The sequence below is a fragment of the Pristiophorus japonicus genome, chromosome 10 (assembly GCF_044704955.1).
Source record: "Pristiophorus japonicus isolate sPriJap1 chromosome 10, sPriJap1.hap1, whole genome shotgun sequence".
Classification (NCBI taxonomy): domain Eukaryota; kingdom Metazoa; phylum Chordata; class Chondrichthyes; family Pristiophoridae; genus Pristiophorus; species Pristiophorus japonicus.
This window is the reverse complement of record NC_091986.1, coordinates 165946645-165958866: the sequence shown is the minus strand read 5'-3', so window position 1 is coordinate 165958866 and position 12222 is coordinate 165946645. Positions and strand designations below refer to the sequence as shown.

Below are 12222 nucleotides of genomic sequence, written 5' to 3'. Positions count from 1 at the left end.
TCATAGTGAACGGTGTTTGCTGAACTCGAGCCGACATAAATATGGCCTAAATTACATCCACTGGGAGTTGACAGCTGAGGACACTATGGCCAGAAGATCAATGTTAGACTTGCATTGCATGTTGTAGGACAGATCTGAGAAAGTATTTTAAGATTTGTCCTTAATAAGTCAGATTCAAGGAATGAAAAAATGAGTGATATGCACACTACCATGAATGATGCTGAGATGGCTATGGATGAAGCTGGATGTGACCAAGGAATTTTATTCAACTCAACATCAACATGTCCAAACAATGAAGAGGAGCAATCAACAAAACCAATAGAATGAAGAACTATTTAGTCAAAACAATAGAAGTGAGAGGAAATGATGATTAAACTCCAGGATCAGACTGCACTTTGAGTGCTATGTGCAGTTCTGATCATGGAGACACAAGGGAGACAGTCAAGTGCTAGATCGCTGGTCAGAATTATGAAGTAATATTGAAGATACATGGGGCTGGAATTTGATCAAAAACCAGCACGACCAGTTTGCCGCCCAAAAGACCACTATAATTCCTGCGATTAAGAACGGTGGAAAATTCATTAAAAAATGAAAAAACACCCGCCCGGCGCGTAAAACTGGCGTTGTACAAGGATTCGCAGCGGAAAACGCGATCCTCGCCAATTTTAGTCCAAGGATGTGAATTGGGCCTAGGGAGGGAGGAAAACACAAAAAATATTTTTTACAAAAAAAATTAAAAAATTCATTTTTTTTTTTTTAAATCGCAAAACATTCACAAGACCCTTTTCTACTGAATCGCTGCAAAATAATTAAAAAAAAAAAATCTTTAACTTACCTTTTTTGCAGGGTTTCATACCTACCGCCGTTCCAAGGGCTGCTCTGATTGTTTTTTACCCGGCGTTTTTTTCTCTTCCATCTACGGGTCACCGCTGTGACCAAACTCGGGCGGAAGCAGTTTTTCCGAGTGTTGTATGCTGGCAGTCCACTCCCCAGCGGTATTTCAAAACCGCCGACGGAACACTTTTCATGAATTTCCCACCAGGTGGTTTTCTACCCGAAACTAAGAAATACCGCCGAAAAACGCGGCGGGAGGCTGATGAAATTCCAGCCCTTGGTCTGAACAGACTTAAAAGGAGGTCTGCAGGAGGTGATTTGTAGAGGTTTACAAAATAGTTTATGGTAGGAAAATGTAAATCTACGTGGGTGGCTCTGCTGCATAGGAGGGCAGGAAAAAGAGTGGGAGCACGATAGTGATGGGGAATTCAATTGTAAGGGGAATAGATAGGCGTTTTTGCAGCCGCAACCGAGACTCCAGGATGGTATGTTGCCTCCCTGGTGCAAGGGTCAAGGATGACTCGGAGCGGGTGCAGGACATTCTGAAAAGGGAGCGTGAACAACCAGTTGTCGTGGTGTATATAGGTACCAACGATATAGGTAAAAAAACGGGATGAGGTCCTATGAGACGAACTTAGGGAGCTAGGAGCTAAATTAAAAAGGAGGACCTCAAAAGTAGTAATCGCAGGATTGCTTTCAGTGCCACGTGCTAGTCAGGGTAGGAATCGCAGGATAGCTCAGATAAATACGTGGCTTGAGTAGTGGTGCACAAGGGAGGGATTCAAATTCCTGGGACATTGGAACCGGTTCTGGGGGAGGTGGGACCAGTACAAACCGGACGGTCTGCACCTGGGCAGGACCGGAACCAATGTCCTAGGGGGAGTGTTTGCTAGTGCTGTTGCGGAGGAGTTAAATTAATATGGCAGGGGGATGGGAACCTATGCAGGGAGGCAGAGGGAAAGAAACGGGAGTCAGAGGCAAAAGCAAAAGATAGAAAGGAGAATAGTAAAAGTGGAGGGCATAGAAACCCAAGGCAAAAAACAAAAAGGGCCACATTACAGCAAAATTCGAAAGGGGCAAAGTGTGTTAAAAAGACAAGCCTGAAGGCTCTGTGCCTCAATGCGACGAGTCTTCGGAATAAGGTGGACGAATTAACTGTGCAGATAGCAGTTAATGGATATGATGTAGTTGGCATCACGGAGACATGGCTCCAGGGTGACCAAGGCTGGGAACTCAACATCCAGGGGTGTTCAACATTTAGGAAGGATAGACAGAAAGGAAAATGAGGCGGGGTGGCGTTGCTGGTTAAAGAGGAAATTAATGCAATAATAAGGAAGGGCATTGGTTTGGATGATGTAGAATCAGTATGGGTGGAGTTACGGAATACCAAAAGGCAGAAAAGGCTGGTGGGAGTTGTGTACAGGCCACCAAACAGTTGTAGTGAGGTTGGGGACAGCATCAAACAAGAAATAAGGAATGTGTGCAATAAAGGTACAGCAGTTATCATGGGCGACTTTAATTTACATATAGATTGGGCTAACCAAACTGGTAGCAATGTGGCGGATGAGGATTTCCTGGAGTGTATTAGGGATGGTTTTCTTGACCAATATGTCGAGGAACCAACGCGAGAGCTGGCCATCCTAGACTGGGTGATGTGTAATGAGAAGGGACTAATTAGCAATCTTGTTGTGTGACACCCCTTGGGGAAGAGTGAACATAATATGGTAGAATTCTTTATTAAGATGGAGAGTGACACAGTTAGAGAAACATAGAAAATAGGTGCAGGAGTAGGCCATTCGGCCCTTCGAGCCTGCACTGCTATTCAATGAGTTCATGGCTGAACATGCAACTTCAGTACCCCATTCCAGCTTTCTCGCCATACCCCTTGATGCCCCTAGTAGTAAGGACTACATCTAACTCCTTTTTGAATATATTAAGTAAATTGGCCTCAACAACTTTCTGTGGTAGAGAATTCCACAGGTTCACCACTCTCTGGGTGAAGAAGTTTCTCCTCAGCTCGATCCTAAATGGCTTACCACTTATCCTTAGACTGTGACCCCTGGTTCTGGACTTCCCCAACATTGGGAACATTCTTCCTGCATCTAACCTGTCTAAACCCGTCAGAATTTTAAACGTTTCTATGAGATCCCCTCTCATTCTTCTGAACTCCAGTGAATCCAAGCCCAGTTGATCCAGTCTTTCTTGATATGTCCATCCCGCCATCCCGGGAATCAGTCTGGCGAACCTTCGCTGCACTCCCTCAATAGCAAGAATGTCCTTCCTCAAGTTAGACGACCAAAACTGTACACAATACTCCAGGTGTGGCCTCACCAAGGTCCTGTACAACTGTAGTAACACCTCCCTGCCCCTGTACTCAAATCCCCTCGCTATGAAGGCCAACATGCCATTTGCTTTCTTAACCGCCTGCTGTACCTGCATGCCAACCTTCAATGACTGATGTACCATGACACCCAGGTCTCGTTGCACCTCCCCTTTTCCTAATCTGTCACCATTCAGATAATAGTCTGTCTCTGTTTTTACCACCAAAGTGGATAACCTCACATTTATCCACATTATACTTCATCTGCAATGCATTTGCCCACTCATCTAACCTATCCAAGTCATTCTGCAACCTCATACCATCCTCCTCGCAGCTCACACTGCCACCCAACTTAGTGTCATCCGCAAATTGGAGATACTACATTTAATCCCCTTGTCTAAATCATTAATGTACAATGTAAACAGCTGGGACCCCAGCACAGAACCTTGCGGTATCCCACTAGTCACTGCCTGCCATTCTGAAAAGTCCCCATTTACTCCGACTCTTTGCTTCCTGTCTGACAACCAGTTCTCAATCCACGTCAGCACACTACCGCCAATCGTATGTGCTTTAACTTTGCACACTAATCTCTTGTGTGGGACCTTGTCGAAAGCCTTCTGAAAGTCCAAATACACCACATCAACTAGTTCTCCCTTGTCCACTCTACTGGAAACACACACAAAAAAATTCCAGAAGATTTGTCAAACATGATTTCCCTTTCACAAATCCATGCTGACTTGGACCCATCATGTCACCTCTTTCCAAATGCGCTGCTATGACATCCTTAATAATCGATTCCATCATTTTACCCACTATCGATGTCAGGCTGACCGGTCTATAATTCCCTGTTTTCTCTCTCACTCCTTTTTTTAAAAAGTGGGGTTACATTGGCTACCCTCCACTCCATAGGAACTGATCCAGAGTCTATGGAATGTTGGAAAATTACTGTTAATGCATCCGCTATTTCCAAGGCCACCTCCTTAAGTACTCTGGGATGCAGACCATCAGGCCCTGTGGATTTATCGGCCTTCAATCCCATCAATTTCCCCAACACAATTTCTCGACTAATAAGGATTTCCCTCAGCTCCTCCTTCTTAGTAGGCCCTCTGACCCCTTTTATATCAGTTAAATCAGAAACTAAGGAACTTAAGGAAAGCTAACTTTGACGGCATGAGGCGTGAATTGGCTAGAATAGATTGGCGGGTGATACTTAAAGAGTTGACGATGGATAGGCAATGGCAAACATTTATAGATCACATGGATGAACTTCAACAATTGTACATCCCTGTCTGGAGTAAAAATAAAACAGGGAAGGTGGCTCAACCGTGGCTAACAAGGGAAATTAAGGATAGTGTTAGATCCAAGGAAGAGGCATATAAATTAGCCAGAAAAAGCAGCAAACCTGAGGACTGGGAGAAATTTAGAATTCAACAGAGGACGACAAAGGGTTTAATTAGGAGGGGGAAAATAGCGTACGAGAGGAAGCTTGCCGGGAACATAAAAACTGACTGCAAAAGCTTCGATAGATATGTGAAGAGAAAAAGATTAGTGAAGATAAACGTAGGTGCTTTGCAGTCGGACTCGGGTGAATTTATAATGGGGATAAAAGAAATGGAAGACCAATTGAACAAATACTTTGGTTCTGTCTTCACGAAGGAAGACACAAATAACCTTCTGGATGTACTAGGGAACCGAGGGTCTAGTGAGAAGGAGGAATTGAAGGATATCCTAATTAGGCGGGAAATTGTGTCGGGGAAATTGATGGGATTGAAGGCCGATAAATCCCCGGGGCCTGATTGTCTGCATCCCAGAGTATTAAGGAAGTGGCCCTAGAAATGGTGATGCATTGATGATCATTTTCCAACAGTCTATCGACTCTGGATCAGTTCCTGTGAACTGGAGGGTAGCTAAAGTAACACCACTTTTTAAAAAAGGAGGGAGAGAGAAAACGGGTAATTATGCACCGGTTAGCCTGACATCAGTAGTGGGGAAAATGTTGAATCAATTATTAAGGATGAAATAGCAGCGCATTTGGAAAGCAGTGACAGGATCGGTCCAGGTCAGCATGGATTTCTGAAAGGGAAATCATGCTTAACAAATCTTCTGGAATTTTTTGAGGATGTAACTAGTAGAGCGGATAAGGGAGAACCAGTGGATGTGGTGTATTTGGATTTTCAAAAGGCCTTTGACAAGGTCCCACATAAGAGATTGGTGTGCAAAATCAAAGCACATGGTATTGGGGGTAATGTACTGGCGTGGATAGAGAATTGGTTGGCAGACAGGAAGCAGAGAGTCGGAATAAACGGGTCCTTTTCGGAATGGGAGGGAGTGACTTGTGGAGTGCCGCAGGGCTCAGTGCTGGGGCCCCAGCTCTTTACGATATACATCAATGATTTGGATGAAGGAATTGAGTGTAATATCTCCAAGTTTGCAGATGACACTAAACTAGGTGGCGGTGTGAGCTGTGAGGAGCATGCCAAGAGGCTGCAGGGTGACTTGGACAGGTTAAGTGAGTGGGCAAATGCATGGCAGATGCAGTATAATGTGGATAAATGTGAGGTTATCCACTTTGGTGGCAAAAACACGAGGGTAGAATATTACTTCAATGGCGGCAGATTAGGAAAAGGGGAGGTGCAACGAGACCTGGGTGTCATGGTTCATCAGTCATTGAAAGTTGGCATGCAGGTACAGCAGGCGGTGAAGGTGGCAAATGGCATGTTGGCCTTCATAGCTAGGGGATTTGAGTGTAGGAGCAGGGGGGTCTTACTGCAATTGTACAGGGCCTTGGTGAGGCCTCACCTGGAATATTGTGTTCACTTTTAGTCTCCTAATCTAAGGAAGGACGTTCTTGCTATTGAGCGAGTGCAGCGAAGGTTCACCAGACTGGTTCCAGGGATGGCTGGGCTGACATATGAGGAGAGACTGGATCAACTGGGCCTTTATACACTGGAGTTTAGAAGGATAAAGGGGATCTCATAGAAACGTATAAGATTCTGACGGGACGGGAAGAATGTTCCCGATGTTGGGGAAGTCCAGAACTAGGGGACACAGTCTTAGGATAAGGGGTAGGCCATTTAGGACTGAGATGAGGAGAAACTTCTTCACTCAGAGGGTTGGTAAACTGTGGAATTCCCTGCCACAGAGAGTTGTTGATGCCAGTTCATTGGATGTATCCAAGAGCAAGTTAGATATGGCCCTTACGGCTAAAAGGATCAAGGGGTATGGAGAGAAAGTGGGAAAGGGGTACTGAGGTGAAGGATCAGCCAAGATCTTATTGAATGGTGGTGCAGGCTCGAAGGGCCGAATGGCCTACTCCTGAATCTATTTTCTATGTTTCTACATTACTATTGCAATTTAATTTAAAGTAAGACAAGTGACAGATTCAAACTAGTAAGAGCTAAATTTAAAGACAGATATCAGTAAGTTTTCTTCACAATGAGTGAAAAGCACATGTGAAATGGACTTCTAGATAAGAGTATTGGAGGCAAAAACCATGGAATTATTTAATTAAACAATCAGTTGTTGAAGAGGTGGATTTTTTGAATGGATGGATTAAGATAGTCCAAATGACCTTGCTCATGCGTAATAATTTTATGATCTTCTGTCAGTCTGTAGATCAATGTTAAACAAACTCAATCTTGTGGCTCCAGTGATGAAACATTTAGGTGAAAACATCAATTCATGAATTCTGAAAGGTCAATTAATGGGGGTTGCTAATGAAACCAAAATCCCAAAATATTATTTCAATGTTTATCTGTTATGAGCTGTGCAATGAACAGTCAGATGTTGTAGTAGTATCCCTACCTTAATATAAAATTACAATAAAATACATTTTCAATTTAATCAAAAATCAAGTTATATAGGGCCAGATTTTCGGTTGGTTTGCGACCGGATTTTCGCTGCGTTTTGACTCTCCGCTGCAAAAACCCTGTTGCAAAGCCCGGGCGGGATCCTGGGCTCGTTGTTTGCAGCGGCGATGGAACGCACCACCGGGGAAAGGTGCGCCGACGTGCAACGACGCGGATTGCATCACCATCGTACTTTCAACACTTTCCAGACTCGTACACTGTGCTCAGAATACAGACAGGTCAAACCTGTCAGTGCAGCCCTGCCAGCAGCAGTAAGTCTGAAAACCTGCCAAAAAGGTAAGTTAAAGTTTTTATTTTAAAATTATTTTTCAGCGATTTGGTAGCTAAGGATTTTGTAAATTTTTTGGAATGTTTTTTGCAATTCGCACCCCTCCCCCCCCCCCCCCACCCCCGCCCCCCCCCCGAATTGTCGCACTACACCTCCTTTACCTGGCGCAAACATAAAGGCAGAAAGTTCGACCTAAAAACGGTAGCACAGTGAAGATGTTAATTTTGACGTATCGCTACCATTTTCGCCGAAAAACACCGAAAGCTGAAAATCCAGCCCAACATTTGGCTCTACGTATTTCTACAATTCCACAATTACAGTGTTTTGAAACCCACAGTACAGACCAGGAAGGTCTAAATTTCAATCCCAAATCTGCTGGGTTAGCTGACCTCAGCTAGGGATATTGCAACAATTAAACTACATCGTTTTTGAAAAATATCGGCATCAGTCATTACCTTTATACAGGTTGAGCATCCGAAATCCGGAGTTCCAAAATCTGAACATCGCGTTGATCCGTGGAGGGGTTATCCGGAATCCGGAAAATGTTCTGAAATTCGGACCTTTTTTTTAAAAAAACGGCAATAGTGGTATTTTTTCGCCAAAAATAACTCTAATTGCTCCACTGCAAACTGGGCCTAGGGAGGGCGGGGAAGGAAAACACTCCCCAAAAAATGTCAAAAAACAAAAAATAAAAATTCACAAAACCCTTACCTACTAAATCACTGAAAAAGAATTGAAAAATAAAAACTTTAACTTACCTTTTTTGCCGGTCTTCAATGCAGGATTTTCCTGACAATACCAAACGCTGACCCGCAGCACCACCGCCCCAGACCCTCCACCTCACCCTTACCTCGGCCCATACACTTCAGGATTCGGGATATCAGAAAGATGTTCCGAAATCCGGAACAGCCTCGGTCCCGAGGTTTCCGGACGCTCTACCTATATGATGATTTGTATTCATACAGCAATGCAAATTTTTCAATAGCAGTCCATAAGCTTTCCTCTTAAAAGTCCTTGCCTGGTATCAGGAGCAACTTGAGATAGGATGGCATCTTTCTCTCTCTCTAGTGTGTGTATAAATATCATTCACAATGAACAAAAATCAGTTTACACAGAAAATTGTAACTTGATCTAACTGAGTACACTAGAATATCACACATTTTTAAACATAGCATTTGCTGTGATAATAGACAAGTGTTAAGATTACATAGCTGGCACTATGTACAACTTCACAGAGTGCTTACATATATTCTAAATTAAGTGATAATGTATTTGGTTGAATATGTAAAATCACAATACAAACTTCTGCATTAATTATCATTTACAGGTCTTCACATTTTCAGACATGGACAGAAGAGTTAAATGCCAGAGGGCAGGTGAAAGTAATTGCCTTTGACATCAAAGTACATTCATCCGAGTATGACACCAAGAAGCCCAAGCAAACTTTAGGCCAACAGGGGGACACCAAAGGGACAGTCTCTAGTGGCTAGTGTCATTGTGACACAAAGGTCTGGATTTTATCAATCTCGGCAGGCCCGTGGCGGACGACGTTGGTGGCAGGTTCTGGCCTCGCTGCTGGCTCCAGCCCACTGTGTAAAATTATTTTCCACTGATGGGGCTTGTTAAAACCTCCCAGCGAGTTTGCTGGCCAGTGAAGGAAGCTGGTCTGATGACGCCATTTGACGACACGTCATCAGCCGGTTTCCTTAAAAGGGACCATGCACAAATAAATTTTGACATTTGTGCTGTCAGTGTTCTACAGCATTGAGCTGCTGCAAACACTGACGGGCACTGCACAAAGATGCAGGGCTGCACCCAGGCATTTCAATGACTCCCTCCATATGCTTATGGAGGTTCTCTTTCCTCCCAATGGGCGGAAGAGACCTCCCTAGGCGACCTGGTTGCACATTGCATAGGAGGACACAAGGAGGGATGTTGTCAAGAGGACCAGGCTACAGTGGCACAAATCTTTCAATGATCTCAGTAGATCACGAAAGGTTACTGCAAAGCCACACTCAACCTTATCCTGCTCTACCCCTCATCACATCCCCATCACTCTGCCTTCCCTACTCCTGCACATCCTTACTCACACCAACACCCATCATTCTCTATCTACATTATTACTTCCCTATCTCACTAGCCAACCCTCACAATCACCCTCATCTAGTGCAATCAGACCAACTAACAACACACAAGGGTAGGCACTTGTGTGCTTTAGCCAATGTTCATGCTAAGTTTCTGTTAATGTGCCATCAAACATTGAAATCTTTATTTTCAACATACGACGTTCTTGGACAGATTTGTTTGCATATTTGGAAGTGGCTTCGTGAGTTGCAGTGAATGGTGAGACATAACGGTACCCCCGCAATGCTGATGAGTGAGAGAGGAATTGCTTGGGCATTGTAGGGACGCTTTATGGTATTGGTATGAGCTGGTGCCAACCTGGCGCATCATGTGGCAGCCAGGGTGTGCAGTGTCAAGTGAAGTAAATCTGGCCATGGTGAGGACATCCCTGGCATTAATGTGGTTGGATGTTTATGCCCTCTGTCCTGTGCAGCATCAGGCGATTGTGGAGAAGGTTGGTGGTGTTGTTGGTGTGCCTGGTGATTCTTGAGTTGGGGTGGAATTCTGAGGACCAAGATGAGAGGGTTTCAAGGGCATCAATGCTGATGGAATAGATGGCAGGTGAAGTAGAGATGACAGAAACGATCTGTCAATGCCAAGTCATCAGCTGAAATAATGGCAAGTGACCTTCTGCCTCAGCTTCAGAGACGAGGTCTAGGCACAGCAGGAAACAGGTGGGCAACCTGTCAAAACCAAAAAGCTGGGAAAAAAGCATTGTTAAACGGTTGTAAACAAGCCACTAATGATTTCAATTGCCTCCCCCGCTGCTGCGTGGCTAGTCTGCTCAGCGTTGGCAGACCTGACATTTGGGAAAGGCGTGTGGTGGCGGGTTGACAGCGGGGTCCCAACCCGTCGTCAAAATAAAAATACTTTCCCACCCAACCCCGGCCACTGATCGCGCCAGCTGACCCCCCGGAAAATTCTGCCCAAAATATGGTTGTGGTTGTTGGCCGCCAATTATTACAGCCCCAGGACATTGCAGTAAGAGTTCCTCAGAAGTGTCCTTGTCTTAACCAACTTCAGCTGCTGCATCAATGACCTTCTCTCGGTCATAAGATCAGCAGTGGGTTGTCCGTTGATGATCCCACCGTTAGAGCTCCATTCACAACGCGTGTGATAATAAAGCAGCCCATGCCAACCTGCAGCAAGACCTGGATAACAACCAGGTTTGGGCTGGCAAATGGCAGGTAACATTTATGCCAGGTAATGATTATGTTGAACAAGAGAAAGCCCAGCTGTCTCTCCCCGACCTTCAGCAGCACCATCAACAGGCTCTCCTACTATTAATGTTTTGCAGATCACCAATGACCAAAAGCTTAGCTGGACCAGCCACAACAATAATGTAGCTGCAAAACCAGGACAGAGACTGAATGCTCTGTAATGAGTGGCTCATTTCTTCACATCTCAAAGCTTCTGCACCGTCTACAAAACTTGCCAGGAATGTGCTGAAATACTTACTCCTAGCCTGGATGGCTGCACCTGCAACAATGCCCAAGGCTGTCAGAGCGATCCATTTGATTAATGCCCCAATCGGGTTGAATATCCATCCTCTCTACCACCAGTGCACTGTGACTATATTATGTACTATCTACAAGATGCACTGCAGCTTACTTCTACAGCACCTCTCAAGCTGTGACCTCCACCATCAAGAACAGAAGCAGGAAGACAATGGGAACACCATCACTTCAAAATACCCCTCTAAGTTACACACCATCCTGACTTAAATATATATTGCATTTCCTTCATCATAATTGGTTGGAAATTCTGGAATTCCCTGCCTAACACCATTGTGGGATCACCATCAGCACAAAAACAAGGGCTTAAAGAAGAAACTGAACCAGCACTTTCTAAAAGCAACCAAGGATCAACAATAAATGTAGCCATGCCTGCATCAAACACATCCCAAGTACAGTTTGGTTTTCAAAAAATAATTAAATTAGTAGTTAATGATGTCGTGTGAAAACAAAATCATTTTGAAGAATATTTACATCACCAATATTGAAAGAGTAAAGATTAAGTTGATAATAAAATCATAGGTACTCAAGGCTACAACTATAGTCCTATAAATTCATTACTGTCCATCTTTCACACATGCTTTCCATCACAAGTTATTTTCTCCTACTTCTCTGTATTCTTGAGATGTGCACACAATCTGTTCTTGGGTCTCTGCCATCCTTAAACTAGCCACTAGGTATGTAAAAGTGCAGTTTGACTGGACTGCTCATTTTACTCTGCTGCCGCAGTGATAGTACCTTTCTGCCATTCAGCACCTTTCCAGGTGGAGCAGCTGATGCAGACAGAGGGAAGGAATCACAGTGAAGAAAATATGTCCTATCATTCCCCAGCATTGACTATGTGCATTAACTCTGAGCAAAAGTTTCTATTAATACAGACTGAAAGTATAGAATCCTAAAATAAATCCTAATAAAAATCATATTTAAAATGATCTATTCCCAAAATATATCTTCTATAATTTGTGAAATGAAAATAAACACTGCATATACAGTATCAATCCTGTGAGCCTAGATCATCCCAAATCAGAGCCAGGAACAAGCCAAATAACCGCGATCCTGTAATTTTTAAATATATTTGCGCCAGATACTTACTGCATTACAAACAGAATGAGATGTACACTATAAAATTGTTTCAAGTTTTGGTGCTTCACCACATTAAAAAGAGCCAGTTACATAAACATCTGGAACTTGCATTTCTAAAAACATTGAATGGTGAAAATGTTACACCCCCCCCACCCCCCCCTTTTAGCAAACTACATTTCTGAAAAGACCTATAATCGGCTATTTTTTCTA

General features: G+C 43.8%; 1 protein-coding gene across 1 annotated transcript in view; it reads right to left on the bottom strand.

Annotated features, from left to right (window-relative positions):
- pan3 (poly(A) specific ribonuclease subunit PAN3) overlaps positions 1-12222 on the bottom strand; it is a 196939-nt gene that overhangs the window by 147471 nt on the left and 37246 nt on the right. The gene's annotated exons all lie outside the window — the stretch shown is intronic.